Source organism: Balaenoptera physalus, assembly GCF_965194825.1.
Source record: "Balaenoptera physalus genome assembly, chromosome: 6".
NCBI lineage: Eukaryota > Metazoa > Chordata > Mammalia > Artiodactyla > Balaenopteridae > Balaenoptera > Balaenoptera physalus.
The window spans coordinates 107,684,331-107,701,056 of NC_138885.1; the positions used below are offsets into that span (position 1 = coordinate 107,684,331).

General features: G+C 51.5%; 1 protein-coding gene across 11 annotated transcripts in view; it reads right to left on the bottom strand.

The window, feature by feature from the left end:
* TNS1 (tensin 1) overlaps positions 1 to 16,726 on the bottom strand; it is a 230,354-nt gene that overhangs the window by 62,743 nt on the left and 150,885 nt on the right. The window lies entirely within an intron of this gene.

Here is a 16,726-nt window from a genome sequence, read left to right on the forward strand (position 1 = left end):
GGTTACCAGACTGGCCGTGCTTCATAACGACAGCTCCCTTCACTCTGTGGGGTATGCAGGGGCGAGGGGTCTGCGGGGTTCTGTGCACAAGTGATGGGTGTTTGCAGAGGGCTCTCTGTGGTTCTGTTTTGAGTGGGTGTGGGGATGGGGATGGGTGGGGAATCTGGGTGGTCTCTGCTTCCTTTCCCAAACGGGTCCCTCTGTGTGCATGAGTATAACGGGGCTCAGGTAGGCATCTCAGTGGGGGTCTCCTGGCACTCGTGTGCAAGCTCACACACATGAGCAGGCGTGGGCCAGAAGCAGGAAGGCCCTGCTGCAGGGGGACAAGCTGGGAGGGACCCTCTTGATCCACAGAAGCTACAGCACCATGGGGCACAGGCCTGGACAGGAGACAGGAGACAGGGAACCACCCCAGGCCTCTTTCTAACCTTATGAAGAGTGCCTACCTGGCCCTTGAAGGCTGTCAAGCAGTGTGCAGAAAAAGCGGGACGGAGAGGCAGAAAGAAAGCAGGAAAGATCTGAGAAGCTTTGAGCTTTCATATCAAAATCTGATCTCACTGCCCCTGGAGAAGGAGAACAAACATTGAAGAACACTTTGCTGCTAACAGTTTTTTAAGCAATCGAAGCAACACCAGGCGAAAGTCTCCAGTGAGCACCGACCGGGGCATTGACTAGCTGCAAGGATGTAAAGACATGGTCCGCAATGAGAAAGGCTGAGAAAGGCCGCCAGCAGCTCCTGGCTCCCACCCACTGACAGCTCTGCACTGCTTCCCAGAACCAGGGGGCCCCACCAGCAGCCTGGATAAGCCGGCTGGGGCTGGACCAGGCCCTGGCCCTGGAGGGTGGGAGGGCAGTCCAGCTGGCCTGCCATCTGAGGCAGGATGCCCCATGTCCCTGCAGGAGAGTCTTGCAGGTGCAAATAATGCTTGAGCAGAAAAAAAAGAAGGGCAGGAGAAAGGGGAGTTTGGCAAGGCTCCCAAGGCCCCTGTGCATGCAGAAACTGCTGGGGCTTTGTCAGAACCCTCTAGACGCTGCCTGTTCTTTCATGTTCATGCACCATGGTCACTCACCCTATCTGGACAGGTGTGTGGGGTGGAGGATTCTCCTCAACCTCAAGAAAATCCAGTCCTGCCACCAGCTCCCCTTTCTCATGTCCCTCAAAAGCAAGACAGCTTTCCTGGAAGTCAGACACCCACCAAGCCTGCTGCAGCTAAAACTTACTCTCTCCAACTCTGTGCACTCCAATCCCTAACTGGCCACTGCACAATACACAGACCTAGAGAAAGTGTTGTCTGGTAGCAACAGCAGTAGACTGGGGGGGTCAAAGGGCCAGAGTACTAAGGAGTGATTGTGGATGGGCGTCAGTTTACTCTTCTGTGCAATGGGAGAGTACAACCAGATAGATGGTCTCTGAACACCTGGCCAACTCTAGACGCTCAAGGATCCAACACAGAGAAGATGCTCAACCTGGCATTGTCTCTGTGGACCTGATGCTCCTCTCCTGCTTGGTCTTGCCTGGGTGGCTCCAGGCTCCAAACTCGTCCAAGGCTATTTCTGCACAGAGCCCCTGGGGGCTAGAACAGAAACAGTGACTTACAGAAAGTCTGGAAATACACGCCAGGCTGCAGAGGTTCCGAGGGCCATGCAGGGCAATAAAGAGGCTGATTTATTTTCATCAGTGAAATGCTGAAACCCAATCCCTGGAGCAAGCTGACCCAGCAGACGCGGTGGCGAGCTCCCCACCTGGAGCAGAATTCGGTAGATCACAGCCTCCCAGGTCTCACCACTGGGGCTGACGATGGGAGGGACAGAAGGGGAGGCCAGGGCTGGCCAGCTCACCCAGTGTGATTCCAGGTCCCTCGGGTTGGCCTCTTCCCACCCTTCCACCGGCCTGCAAGGGTCTCCGAAATGCAGGCACAGCAGTGCTACGTCCACATGCCCACTTGCATGGGGCAGAGGGAGCAGAGGGACAGGAGGCAGGGTGCCTCAAACTCCTGCCCTCGTGAAGCCATGGTGAGGAATGGTGGGCATCAGAATCCCAGCTCTACATCTTCCTGGCTGTGTAAACACTGGGAGGTTACTTAACCTCTCTGTGCCTGTTTCCTCATCTGTGAAATAGGAACAAGCGTACTCAGCTCACAGGAGGGTCATGAGGAGTAAAGGAAATAATGGGCACCTAATAGAATCTCACATGTGGAGGGTGTATACAGAAGGGAGAGACAGATTTTCCTCCTAGTGCCTAATCAAATTGCTGGTTGGGAGTGTCAATTAATACAACCCTTATGGAGGCCAATATGATGCTATCAAAATTATATATGCATATATTCTTCCATCCAGCAATTCCACTTCTAGAAATTTGTCCTACAGACAGACTTGCACAAATGAAATGGTGTTACGCACAAATAAAAACGTTACTCACTGCAGCATTTTTGAAAACAACAAAGGATTAGAAACAACCTAAATGTCCATGTTACTTAAATACAGTTAAATAAAATACTAGTTAAATAAAACACAGAACCTATGTACAGTGGAATATCATGCAGCTGAAAAAAAGGAGAAGGCTCTGTTATTATTTGTTTGAAAATTATTATTTGAAAAATTACTTGAAAAGTATTATTTTAAAAAAGTGAGAAGGCTCTTTGTTATTATTTGTTATTATGAAAAGATCTCCATGCTTTGTCATTAGATGAAACTGCTCAGGTACAAGCCAGATCCTTATGGTGGTTACCGGACCCTAAATGATCTGGTCCCCATTACCTCTAACCTCATGTCCTATTACAACCTTCATTGCAGTCACATTGGCCCCTTTGCTGCTTCTCAAACATCTTAGGTGGGCTCCTGCCTCAGGACCTTTGCACTTGCTATTCCCCCTGCCTGGAATGCTCTTCCTCAGAGATTTGCTTGGCTGACTCCCTCACTTCCTTCAATTCTTTGTTCATATGCCCCCGCCTCAGTGAGGCTTAGGCTGACCAGCTTTTTAAAAAATTTCAACTCACCGCTCGACGCCCATCACCAACAACTCCCAATCACCCTTACTCTGTGCTATTTTTTCCCAGAGTATTTATCACATTCTAAGATGCTCTCTCACTTACAGCTGACCCTTGAACAATGCCAGGGTTAGGGGCACTGACCCACCCGCCCCTACCCACTCACTACCTACATCCTCACACTGAAAAATCCACATACTGCCTTCTCTGCCCCCAAAACAAAAGAATTGATAAATGACTCACCCAAGGGCAGGAAGCTGAAATAGTTTGGATAGAATCAGGACTCAAACCCTAGTTCTTTTGATTCCACATATTGTGATCTCTAACTGAACACAAACTTTTCCCCACAAACATCCATAAATAAAAATACAGGTATTTATTGAAAAAGAACTGTGTATAAGTGGGCCTGCACAGTTCAGATCTGTGTTATTTGCGGGTCAAATGTACTTATAATGTCTTTTTTAAAATTTTTTTATTGTCTGTCTTCTCCCACTAGAATACAATCATGACAAGGGCAAGGATCTTTGTTTTGTTCACTACTGTATCCTCAGCAACTAAATAGTGACACACAGTAGATACTCAATAAATATTTGTTGACTGAATAAATGAATGTTAATGCAGACAGTCCACATACCAAAGAACACAAATGATTTGGCTTTTTCTTTTTTTCTTCTTCTTCAATACAGTGGATTCAAGGTTACACCTATAATCACATCATTTTCACTCTCCTGCAACCTGATATGTTTTCTCAAATGGAGGAGAAAGAAGCAGTTTTATGACTGCTCCAGCAATCACCATGGCCCACAGCCTGGCCATCACTGATGAACAGTGCCGTGGAGGTTAGGACCCTGGAAAGACCCTGGGAGCTAGGCCTGCTCTGCCCCCAACTGTCTGAGGGACCTCTGCAAATGGCCCAACCCCTGAGCAGAGGGAACGGTTCACATAGGAATGGAGCCTGGCATTTGGATGATGCCAGGGGAAAGGTTCAGTAGGAAGAATACAGACCTGCAGCCAGAGGCCAGGGTTCAAAGTCCAGTTCAACAACTGGGACGGTCGAAAGGTGAACTAACTGGCACTCAGGGAAGCACTGCGTAAAGCACCACCCAAGGTCAGGTGGTGGTATCAGTAACAACTAACATCAACTGATGACTTACTACGGAATAGGCACAGAGCTACGCACCCATCCGTTATCTCACTTAATTCTCAACCTATAGGAGAGGTATATCTTTGTCCCCATTTTACCGGGGAGAACACTAAGACCCAGAAAGGCTAAATGATTTGCCCAGGGTCAACAGGGGGCAGGAGGCAGAGCTGGGGCTTGACCCCAGGCAGCCTGAGTCCCGAGCCCAGGCTTTCAACCACTATGGTGCCTCTACTGCCTCCCGAGGATGTGGGTTTTGTCTCTTCTCAGGCCACTCTAAGACACTGTCCTTCTTAACCTCAATGGAGGCTGCCTATTACTGAAGGTATGTGAGCTCAGCGACTTTGTCAGGATTTCAGAAGGTCTCTTGGCAGGGGGAGGAGCATAGAGAAGAAAGAGATGTACGGGGATGAATCACCCACGAGCAGCTGGGGAAGTAGAGGGAGGGGAACCATGAAAGAAGAGAGGACAGATCATCCTCCAGATCCCAGACCCACTGAAACCTTTTCCCATAAATGGTCTCACAACTGTCCATTGGACAGAAAGCAGGGCCTGGGAGAGTGGACCAAGAGGGATGGGCTCTGTCGCCTGAAGAGAAGCGCACCAGGTAGTAGGCAGGAGGAGTGGGCAAGATGCAGACAAGCTCCAGGGAGGGCGCTGCCTCTCAAAGGCTGGTGGAGAGATGGGCCCGAAGGCCAGCACCATTAGTGAAGGAGTTAAACTTTGCCAAGAAGCAAACCAGCCTCAGCTAGCATCTACGAGCCAGCTCCAGGCCAACTGGCCTGGACGAGGAGAAAGATGGCCAGGCACAGCCTCCAAAGGCAGGGAGGAGCCCCAGGGCCTGAATAGGTCCAACAAGGAATAATCCAGAATAATCCAGAAAGACAACTCTCACCAGCTCTGTTCTCTCTTAGTACCCATCACTCAGCCACGTCCACCGGGCAACAGATCTGGGCTCCAGGGACCCACCCACTGCAGGATTTTGTGTGCTGTCATTCCTCTTAATCTCCTGGTTTGTCCTCTCCTCCTGGACCCCATAAATATGGTTCCCTTGGGGCTCCCCTCACCCTCCCTCCACCTTCTCCAACATTCCCACCTTCACCAACTCTTGCATTCCACTGACATCCTACCCAGCCCACCATGGGACAGGGGGCAGTGGTGAGAAGGAGGCCAGAGCGATTTGATTGCTTTCTTTCCCTCTACTTTCTAGACTTCAAGTAATGTTGTTATGCCACTTCTAGATCTGAAAAACAATTCTGTTTTCACTGCCATCTACCCTCCCAGGCCCAGGACACATGCAGCCCCTCTGCAAAGGCATCCACCTCTGATCACCACCATCCCAGAAGCTTCTTCTCTCCTGAGAAGCCTGGCTCTTGGCCAAGATCCTTCTCCATTTGGCTGTGGGTCGCGGTGGATGGTGCACTTGTCTGATCTGCACGCACTCCCTCCCCGCCCTTGTCTGCAGGACTTTCTACAGCACCAGGGCTAGCCTAGGGCCCACCATCTAGTAGGTGATGTATAAGCATTTGGGAAAGAAAGGAGAGAGAAAAGGAAGGGAGGGAAGGAAGAAGGAGGGGAGGGAGCAAGGGAATGATGGGTGAAAAGCAGCTTTAGTTGGGTCCCCAAAAATATTTGATCAGTGGAAGCTTGTATTTCTTTTCTTGGACGTGGTTAGAGTTCGTATCTTGGGGTCTCGCCGAGTCCAGCTAACCTGCACCTGTCTGCATGTCTGGCAGGAGCGGAAGCAGGGAGGGTGGTTGAGGGGGAAAGACTGCACGTTCTCCTCTTCCCCGGCCTGGAGCTTGATATTTGAGCACAGCAAGAGGGCAGACGTGCCGCTCAGGCCCCTGGCCAAGAGCTCTGCGTCTGCTCCGAGTGTGGCTCCGGCCTTCCAACCTCCACCTGATGGCAGAGATTACAGAGGACCAAAGGCACATTCAGTCAGGAGGGTATTGGTTTACTGAATGTTCCATGGGCAGACACTGCTCTTCAAGCCTGCCAGCTGCCTCACAGAGCAGGGCCAGCTAAGGGTCCAAGGGCATCAGCACAAGCTCCACCCCACCCCACCAGGAGCAGCACTAAGCAGGCGGCCGGCAGATGCTGGGTCAGTGGAGTCGTCTTCTTTATCCACGAGGTCAGACCGACCCTACATTTAAATTCTCAGCACTCTGATTGTTCCAGCAGGCCAGGAGAGGACCCCCTCTTGGGAAAGCAGAAACCCAGATCCTCCTCAAGAAGTCATCCCAACCCTGCCTCTGCCACTATCTCTACGTAGACCACCCCACACTGAGACCCATTTCCCTTGTTTCTCAACACCTCTGCCCAAGCGGGCCAAGATGACAAGGGCCCAACCTCCCTGCCCCAGTTGATCGACCCTTTCACAGTCGGGAAGTTTTTCCAGGTGGCTAATTCAAACCCCTCCTGCTGCAGTCTAAGCTCAAGCTCTTTGAACTATAGGATGTGATAGAACAGGGACAGAAGCTGAAGCTTTCAGTAACAGCTTTGAATTTCTCCCTCCCTGCCCTTACCCCCAGCCCTGACCCTGACCAGAGCAGGAGGGCTGCCCCCTCCAGCAGCCACTAGGATTTCCCAACAAAAATCAGCCTCTTGGGGGGAGTTCCCCGGTGGTCTAGTGGTTAGGATTTGGCGCTTTCACTGCTGTGGCCTGGGTTCAATCCCTGGTCAGGGAACTGAGATCCCACAAGCCGTGCAGCATGGCCAAAAAAAAAAAAAAAATCAGGCTGTTAGCACCTGTGCTTAGAAAATCACCCCCTAAAATCCTCTGCTCAAGGGGCAGATGTATCACTCAGGATCCTTGGACGTTTTTCCTGAATAATTTGGGACCACCTGCAATCTTGCCCTCCCCTTTTTTTACTGGTTCCTCCACATCTTACCCAAAAGTTCAGAAGGCAAGAATGTCACACTCTGTGAAAGTATGTCAAGGGTAAACATTCACCATGGTGCTCAGGTGTTCTTCCAGGGTGGGCACAAGGGCTGTTGTCCCCACTAACTGCCTCCAAAGGGGCCGCCTTCTGCTACCCTTCCCCACCCTGCCTCGCCCTGGGAGACGAAGGGAAACAGGGCCGTGCAGGTGGCTGAGGCAGCCCGGAGGCAGAACTCGTGAGCTTTGGTGCTGCCCTGACATCCAGGGACCTGGAACCTGGCCTCCCTCTCTGTGTAATGGGGGCAGGTGTTCCAGACCAGTCGAGGCACCAGTTCCAGGGCTGGAAAGAGATCAGACGAAGCAGCCTAAAGCACTTCAGGCTATAGATGTATCATCTTTCAGATCAAGGTCACAGAATGATAGGAAGCAGTATCCCTGACCGGCTCCAGACCCCCACCCATTCCCGTCCAAATCCTGCCTTCACCATTTACTAAAGGTATTATCTGAACAAGGTCCCTAAGCTCTCTGTGATTGCCTCAGTTTCCTCTCCTATAAAATGGGAACACTCATAACCAGGTGTATGTGGAAGTATTTGGGTCTCAGTTGTGACAGAGGCCCCAGGAAAATGAATGTCATGTTCCAAAAGTAAGGCAGGGCTTGTAAAAAGGGATGACTGACATCAAGAAAGTGAAAAGTCAACCCACTGAATAGGAGAAAATATTTGCAAATCATATATCTAATAAGGGACATATTTCCAGAATATATAAAAAACTCTTATAACTTAATAACAAAAAGACAAAAATCCAACTTTAAATATGTGCAAAGGTTGTGAATAGATGTTCCTTTAAAGAAGATAGCCAATTAACAAAGATGTTCAACATCATTAATTACTAGGGAAATGCAAATCAAAACCACAATAAAATACCACTTTATACCCACCAGAATCCCAAAGATAGAAAATTACAAGCGTTGGTGAGGATGTGGAGGTATTGTAATCCTCATACACTGGCTGGTAGGAATGTAACATGGTGCAGCCACTTTGGAAAACAGTCTGACAGCTCCTCAAATGATTAAGCATTGAGTTACTATATGACCCAGCAGTTCCACTCATAGGTACCTACCCAAGAGAAATGAAAACATAAGTCCATGCAAAAACTTATACATGAATGCCCATAGCAGCATTCTTCATAATAGCCAAAAAGTGGAAACAGTGCAAATATTCATCCACTGATGTGTGTATACACAAAATGTGGTATGGCCATACAATGGAATATTACAAAGCAAATCAAAATGAACTAATACACACTGCAAACTGGATGAACCCTGAAAACATCATGCTGAGTGAAAGAAGGCCACAAAAGGCCACATACTGTATAATTCTATTCACATGAAATATGCAGAACAGACAAATCTATAGAGATAGAAAACAGATTAGGGATGGGGGTGGGTAAAGATGTGGGGAGTGACTGCTAATGGGCATGAAGTTTCTTCGAGGGGGGTAATAATGTTCTAAAATTAGATTATGATGAGGCTTGTACCACCCTAAATATACTAAAACCTACTGAATTCTACTCTTTAAATAGGTGAAGTTATGATATTAAATTATATCAATGTAATACCATTTCATTATATTATATGGGAATATATAATATTAGCTATGAAAAAAATTTTTTTAAGACAGTGATAGCTGAAAACTGTTTTGTGGCTCTAAACTGCCCCCCACACACATCCATGTCAAGGGAGTGAAAGGATCAGGAAGTGAGTGATTCTAAGAGGAATCCTGGAGAGAAGAGTGTTGTTTTGCTGCAAGTGCCACCTGCCAGGGAGGGGCTTTCCCCTCACCTCGGTGAGTCTGCTCAGCTCAACTCAAGTCCGCTGGGGCTGGAAAACGTGAGACACGGGCCTAGCTCAGGCCTGGAAGTCCACACGGTGAGAGGCCAGCCAGGGAACAGAGACAGTGGCTGCACTGGTCACCTCAGTTCCAAGCTTTGCTGAGCCCAAGGGCGCCTTAGGGCTCCTGCGGACCGAGGGGAGAGATCCAGCCCAGGGCTGCCTCAGATCCTGTCCTAGAGGGCCACCTGGAGGGCTGAACCACCCTCCACAGGAGGAGGTGGAGGGAGTGAGGGATGCTCGGGCCGAGGAAGGGGTGAGCCTCTGACAGATCTGCAGTCACCCACCCGAAGGAAACGGTGAGAAGAGACTCTTGGGGAGTTCAAGGGGGGGCTCCAAAACATCCACGGAAGTGCTGCAGGAGGAAACAGTCACCCGGAATCTTCCACTGTTAAAGAGCTCAGATGTCATATCATCCGTGCCTGTGTCTCCACCTCAGAGGGGTGCAGGCAAGTAGAAATGTTCCCATCCCTTCTCTCCTTCCTCTCTTCCCATCAGTCAGGGAAACAGACAGAAAACCTACAGAAACGACCCCCACCCCCTCCCATCCACAGCTGGCGCAAGGTAGGGGCAGACAAGGGGGAAGAAGTAATTCTGGGTGAAGCACCAAGTTCACCAAGTTCACTCTGGGCATCTTTATTACTGCCCAGAGGCTCTTGTATAATATTACCTAAGTGTGACTAGAAAAGGCACGGGACTCACCCTAATGTCATTCGAGCGCAGGGGAAGCTTTAAAACCACATCCTACAAGTTCTGCTTGGTCAGCCTAATGGTTACAAAACAGTAGCCACCTATAGGCATTTGGGGAGGAGCAACCAAGAGAACATATACAGGGTAAGAACACAAGGCTGGCTATCATCTAGTCATTACCTTTAGTCATCATCACTGTCATCATTAGGGTTGTAGAGCTGGAAGTTTCCTTGCAAATCAACCCCCCTCAATTCACTGATAAGGAAAACTGAGAGCCAGAGAGGGAAAGTAACTCTTCCTAAGTCACACAGCAAGTTGGTGTCAGAGGCAAGTCTCCTGACTTCGAAGAGTGGGGCTCCCAGAACACAACCAGCTACAGACAGTTCCCAGAGAGTAGAGGGACCAGGGGAATATGGGTTTTTTCTTAAGAAGAGAGGGCTTGTATATATTCAAAATCACACCTCTATCTTCTTTCCTCCAGCACTTCAATAATAATAATAACAGACACAAATTATTGCCAGCATAGTACACACCAGGCACTTACTTTTCACATTGCACATACGTTACCTCATTGAGTCTTAACAACAATCCTAGAAGGAAAGTACTGTTATTGTACCGATTTTACAGATAAGGCATCAGAGAGGCAAAGTGACCTGACCAAGGAACACAATTATAAACAACAGAGCTTGGAACCAGATCTTCTGATTCTCAATTCCACAGTCTTAATCCCTGAAGTAGACATCAGTCTGTTCAACGATATTTCTACTTTCTTCCACACACAAATTCCCTGCCCCCTTTGAAGTTAAGCATGGATGTGTGACATGTTTTGGCCCATGAAATGTGAGCAGAAGGAAAGTGTGTCATGTCCAGACAGAAGCAGTGTGCAGGTCACAATGTCCTCTACCTACTTCAGCAGCAGTGGTGGATGCACCTATGCCATGAAGCCACCATCAGCCTGGAGGAAGTAAGATGAACAAAGACCCCTGCCAATCCACACTGGACAGGCAGCATGGGCAAGCAATACACTTTTGTTGGTTAAGCCACTGAGAATTCGGGGCTGTTTGTTATGCAGCATAACCAAGCCTCTCCTGACTGATACAGCCACTGAGCAATGCTGCTTCCCACTACAAGCTCAAGAGAGGGAAGCTAAGTCCATCTTAGCTCCTCACAAGTCACAAAAAGCAGTAACGAGCTCAAAGAAATGGAAAGAATTGCTACTCCAACTTCCTCATTTTACAGGAAATAAAAAAGATCTAAAGAAAAGGAGTTACCAAGGACACCCAAACCCAAATCTCCTGCCTCCCAGGCCAGTGTCTGTCTGAGTCTGTCTGTCTCTCCATGTCTCTCACCTGTTTCTCTCTCCTCACTCTCTGCCTGTTTGTGTGTCTCTCTCCCTTCCTCTTTCCTTTCTCTCAAAAGAGAAAAAATATCAGAGACTCCTTGGACAAGCCCAGCTCATGAGAAGTCACCACAGGCTAGGGACTCCTGGCTACCATCAGGGAGGCTCTTCTCCAGCTCAGACAAAAGAACATGAAGAGGAGGTGGGTGTCCTACAGAGCTGGAATCTCTCCCCGAAGGAAGGGGATTCCTCTCCTCACAGAGCCTGAGGGTGAGAGGCTTGGGCACAAAACCAAGCCCCCTTGTCACCAGCCCCTGGCTCTGATGGGGCTGCCCACAGAAACAAAAGAAGGGCTGCCGGGCATCCTGCAGGGGGTGGTTATTAGTCCCCTTGCCATCTTCAGTCAGGCCAGCAGACTTGTCATTTCTCCCTTCATTACTCCTTTTGGCTCTGAGCAATCTGCTGCTTTACCCAGCCTCAGCCCCTATTCCCCCGTCCTCTTTTAAGTCTTGAGAAACTCTAATCAACTCAGTGTCCAAGGAGGTTGGGGAAAGGTGGGAGGGAGTGGGTGGGCAATGAGATAATTCAGGCCTGGTCAACCTGTGGGCTTCTCAGAATTGGAAGGCAGCCCACACTCCCTTGGTCTCGCACTTGCTTCCGGGAAGGCTTGCCCTGGAACACTCTGGAGGAATTTGGAGACAGCTCCGTGCAGCATAGGCAAAAACACAGCCCTGCTCCCACCCACAGGGAGCTGGGATCTGGGCATGGGGCTTCATTACTCAGGCCAAAGAGCTAATGGGGCTTCTGGAGGCTGTGAAACGTGGTACCAGCCAGAGTGCTGAGCTGGCAGGCTCCAGACCAAACTGGAGAAAGGCAGAGAGGAGGAGGCTGGTGGGGGGGCCAGACTGTTCTCCCTTCCACCCACCCTGGACCTTCCCTTACTCCTCACTCAGGACCAACACTCCAGGCATCCAACTACAGGCAACCCAGAAAACTCCTTCCTGGGTGTTATGGGCTGAAGTGTGTCCCCACTCCCAAAATTCATATGTTGAAGTCCTAACCCCCAGTACCTCAGAATGTGACTGTACTTGGAGATAGGGCCTTTAAAGAGGTGATTAAGTTAAAATTAGGTCATAAGGGTCGGCCCTAATTCAATATGACTGATGTCCTTAAGGGAAGAGGAGGTGAGGACGCAGATACACACAGAGGGAAGACCATGTGAAGACACAAAGAGGAGACGGCCGTCGACAAGCCAAGGAGAGAGGCCTCAGGAGAAACCAACCCTGCCGACACCTTGATCTCAGACTTCTGGCCTCCAGAGCTGTGAGAAAATAAACGGCTATTGTTTACAGCAAACAGTCTGTGGTACTTTGCGGTGGCCACCCAAGCGGACTAGGACATCAGTCTAGTTCATCATCAGGTTCACCATGGGGTTCTGCTCCCAAAGTAAGGAGTCCCCGAAATGACAGGCACTCATCCTATGCTCCCCGGCCACCTGTCCCAAGGCCTGGAAACTTCTCTGCTCAGAAGGTTCTTCATTGGATTCTTCACCTTTCATCATCTCCCCTTCCTTCTGGCTTAAGTGCAGGGGAGCCAAAATGGTCCCAAGCAGCCACGGTCACCACAGCCTAGGTCCACCACGCAGAGGCACACTCTCCTCCTATTTCTGGCTCTACTTCCTGGCCCCATCCTCCAGGGAAATGGGCTCCCCTGTGGGGCAGTGAGCATCCTGTCATCTAAGGTGAGGAGCCAGGGGTGGGAGGAGGAGAATAAGCTGAGCTCCAGTGGGTGGGAGGGATTTGGAGCCGACACCTGAATTCACACGCCAACCTTACTCTGATCTCCTGACCCCGGGCTAGATCGCTGACCTCCCCACATGCGGTGTGGTCATCACGTAATGGGGATGCAAAAGGGTGAGCTGAGATCATGAAAGGAGGGTTCCACTCGTAGGGATGTCCCCCTCTTTGACAGGTCCCTTCCCCTCTCGAGCCTCAGTTTCCTCTCTACAGTGGGAGGGTGTGAGATGGGCTCTGTGATCTGGGGGGGCCGGCCTGCAGAGACCAGAAGTCCCCACACGTTTTCTTCCTTCATTTTGCTGCTGAGATTGACAGGGGACACCCTGAAGGAAAGGAAGAGCATGCTGAGTGCCACGGGACTGCATGTCTTGAACTGGAAACCTGCCCGAGGGTTCAGAGGGTAGGGATGCAGGCAGTGAGGAAGGGGTTAAACACAGAGCAATTCCTGACATGGAGGGTAAAGTCGGGGTCACCTGGAGGGCTTCCCGGAGGAACGGAGCTCTGACCCCAGCGCCGACCGCCTCTCACTTCAGGGAGGGCCGAGGTGGGGCCCAGGCCAGAGATGACCTTTGTCCCCAAGACCTGGGCTCGGTGCCCCCGACCACCACTCTGAGTCACCCGCTGGACTCCAGAGGGACTGGCCCACCCCTCCTAAAGCCGCCCCCGGTGGGCCTGAAATAGCAGAGGCGGACAGCTTCCAGAAATGGCCTCGCCTCACCTCCAACACAACACCCTGTCCGTATTTTGAGAGGCCAGCCCCTCACCAGAGGCAGTCCTGCGTGAGCAGCCCCTCCTGTGTATGGGGGGGGGGCGGGGACAGGGGGACATCAGGGATGTGCCTCAGCTGTTCCCGGCGCCGCAGCCCTGCTCGGGACCTGCCACAGGGTACTGCACTCTGTGCCTCACCGCCTATAAGACCCCGCCCATACTGAGAGGCAGGGCAGGAGAGATCTGGACTGTCCAGTGGTGAGAAGTGGGGGGCAGAGCGAGCAGACCCTCACCCAAACTCAGCAGGACCCAGGTACTGCCACAGGACCAGACACCCAGGACAGACCCTTGGGGACGACGGCCAGCTGAGGACACTGTAGCAGTTAGCACCGGGGTTCCACACCAGATCCGCTCTTCACTAGCGAGGCTACCTTGGGCAGGTCACTTAACCCCTCTGTGCCCCAGTCCCCCATCCAGGCATAATAACAGTGCCCACCTCACAACGTGGCTGCAAGTGTTAGATGAGACGGAGGCGATCAAGTGCTTGGCATCGTAACCGGCGCGTGGCAAAGCCCGAGCTGGCTCCCAAGGCCAAGGGGCCTCCCCCCGAGCCCTGTCAGCAGACCCCTGAGATCGTGGTCACTACCGACGTGACAGAGACTCATGAGGGAACACAGCAGGCAGCCCCTCTGCAGCACCTGCTCCCCGAAAGGTGCTCGAAATGATTTGTCAACCAAATCCCCATGTTACAACAGAGTCAACGGGGGCCCCAAGAGGATGGCATCTTGGCAGAGGATCTGAACCCGGATAGTTGGGCTCCAGAGGCCACAGTCCTAACCACAGTACAAACTGCCTCTCACGAAAATTGCTACAATAACCCAATCACGTGGGTACCGTCACCATCCCGTTTGCAGATAAGGAAAATGAAGACCACAGGAAGGCGTGATCATTTGACCAAGGGCACACAGCTGCGGACGGGAGACTCCACAGTGTGGACCAGGCAGTTGGGCTCTAAAGCACACGTGCTCGAGCCCTGCGCTCCAGCGCCTCAGGGTCATCCTGCCTCTCCTGGTCCAGGGCCGCCCCGGAGGGCAGGCAGAGCCTCCTCGGGCACCACATCGCACCCCACAAGGCCATCCCCCAGCCCGACTCCAGCAAATGGCCAAACCGCCGCCCAGGCTCCAGCGTGAGCTATCTCCTGGGCCCCCCAGAGTCTTGGGGGTTAGGGGCCCTTATCCCAGCTAGCACGTGTGGAAACCGGAGCACAGTGACTTGCCCACAACTAGGGAGACAGACAGAGGCCTCCTGCTTCCCTCTCTTGAACCAGAGAATTAGCCACAAGAAAATGCATTTACCTCTGGGCCCCAGAATCCAGAGCCTTTTAGAAGTGCTCCAGCCGGGAGAAGCAGGATGCGGATAAGATCACTGCTCCTGCCCCGGGGCCACCCCACTGACTCTCCTGTCCCTGTGGGGGATGCAGCTCAGTGACAGTGGGGAGTACACAGCGGGACGGCCAGGGTCTGCCCGGGTGACCACTCCAGCCGCCCAGCTCCGGGCCCGGGCCAGCCAGGCCAGGGAAGAGGACGGCAGGGGGGTGAGCTGCTCCCCCTGCCTTCCCTTCCCACCCTTGGGCGCAGGGCCAGTGTCTCAGCCTCCAGACAGGAGCCCCTCTGTCCCTACAGGACGAGCTGACCTTTAACTGGCCAAAAGATCCTACTGGTTCCATCCCCCTGCCTGCGAGAGCAGACCGGAGGAGAGAGGAGGGCGGGCAAGGGGGAGGGAGAGGAGCCCAGGGCCTCCCTCTCCCCTTCCTTCCTCCCCCTTCCCTGCCTCTGGTACCAGCCTCCTGCTCAGTCCGCCTGCTTCCTTCCCTCACGGCTGACTGTGTCCCAAGCCCCATCCTTCCCGCAGCCCCTCCTTTCCCCTTAATTGTTTTACCTTTTGTTTGCCTGGCACTTTATAGTTTACTAAATGTTTTTACATTTATCATCGCATTGAATCCACACCAGGGAGAGATGGAGAGACATTGAAAATTCCTTCCAATTGCCAAGTGTTCTTGTTAAAAATGCATACATCCCCCAGAACGATGAACAATTAGGCTGGCAGCCACCGGTACCTCAGGACTGATTCATTTCATCCTCTGCCTTCTCCCCAGCTACAGGGCACAGGGGGACGTGGTTGGAGCAGGAAGAGGAGTGCTTTTGGGGGCAGCCTCAGCACAGTAGGGAGGACCCTGGTGGAGTGTCTAGGCCCCTGGAGGGGTGGGGGAGAAGTGCGGGAACTAGGTAGGGAGAGGGCAAACTTTCACCATTGCAACACTGCACATGAACTTCTCTCATCAAACCCTAAATTCTAGCCTAAGCATCGCCCTCTTCCCACTCCCTCTGAACTGCATCGCTCATTCTGGTGTCTCTAAGGTCAGAGGGAGAATCTTTATGCAGGAAGAGGCCTAAAAGACTTTCAGTGTGGAGTCAACAAATCCAAAACCTTGGAGGCGGAGAACAGGGTGAGGGTCCCTGGTCTACCTAATCCAGCTCTGACACATGGCCCAGGGTCCCCACCCCAGGACAAGCTTCAGCTGGGAGGAGAAGCACAGAGGCTGGGTGCTGGTGTCCTTGAAAGGACATATCCTGGTCATGGGGGTAAATCAAGAGATGCTTCCTTCTGGGCCAGGGGGCGGGGGCAGGTCTCAGTTATCCTGGCTGAAAACTGATGGGGGATGGGCCATCGGTCCTGAGGTCCTCCCAGCTTCCACATTCCGTGATCCTGGGACCAAATCAGGGTAACAAGCCTGTGGCCAAACTCCAGACAGGGCGTCTCAAGAGTTCCTGAGCTCCAGACATGCTCATTCTCAGAGGCCCGCCCTGCATCCTATCACACATACTCAAATGAACCACATAAATCAATAGAACTCATATATAACTCTCAAGAGTTGAACTGAGTTGTGGATAACCATTTGACATTATGTTAGGTTTTGTTGCTAAATTAAACATGTATTAATTTCAGTTCTGCTGCTTTCTTTTCAAATTTTGGAGCCTACCAGGTTGTTTCCAGCTCACAAACATTTTCGTTGGCTGTTGATGAAAGCTTGTGGGTCCTAAATGCTGTGTCTACCTTCCTAGTGCTCTGACCCCAGAGAACTCAGGCAGCGAGCCTGGAGAAATCCAACAACGGGGTTAAAAGAAATCTAACAAATGCTGTATTTTAAGCACAGGAGGGTATCTCAAGCTCCACGCAAGGCCACTTCCTCCAAGGAGCCCTCCCAGACCACTCCAGCTCTCAAGAATCCAT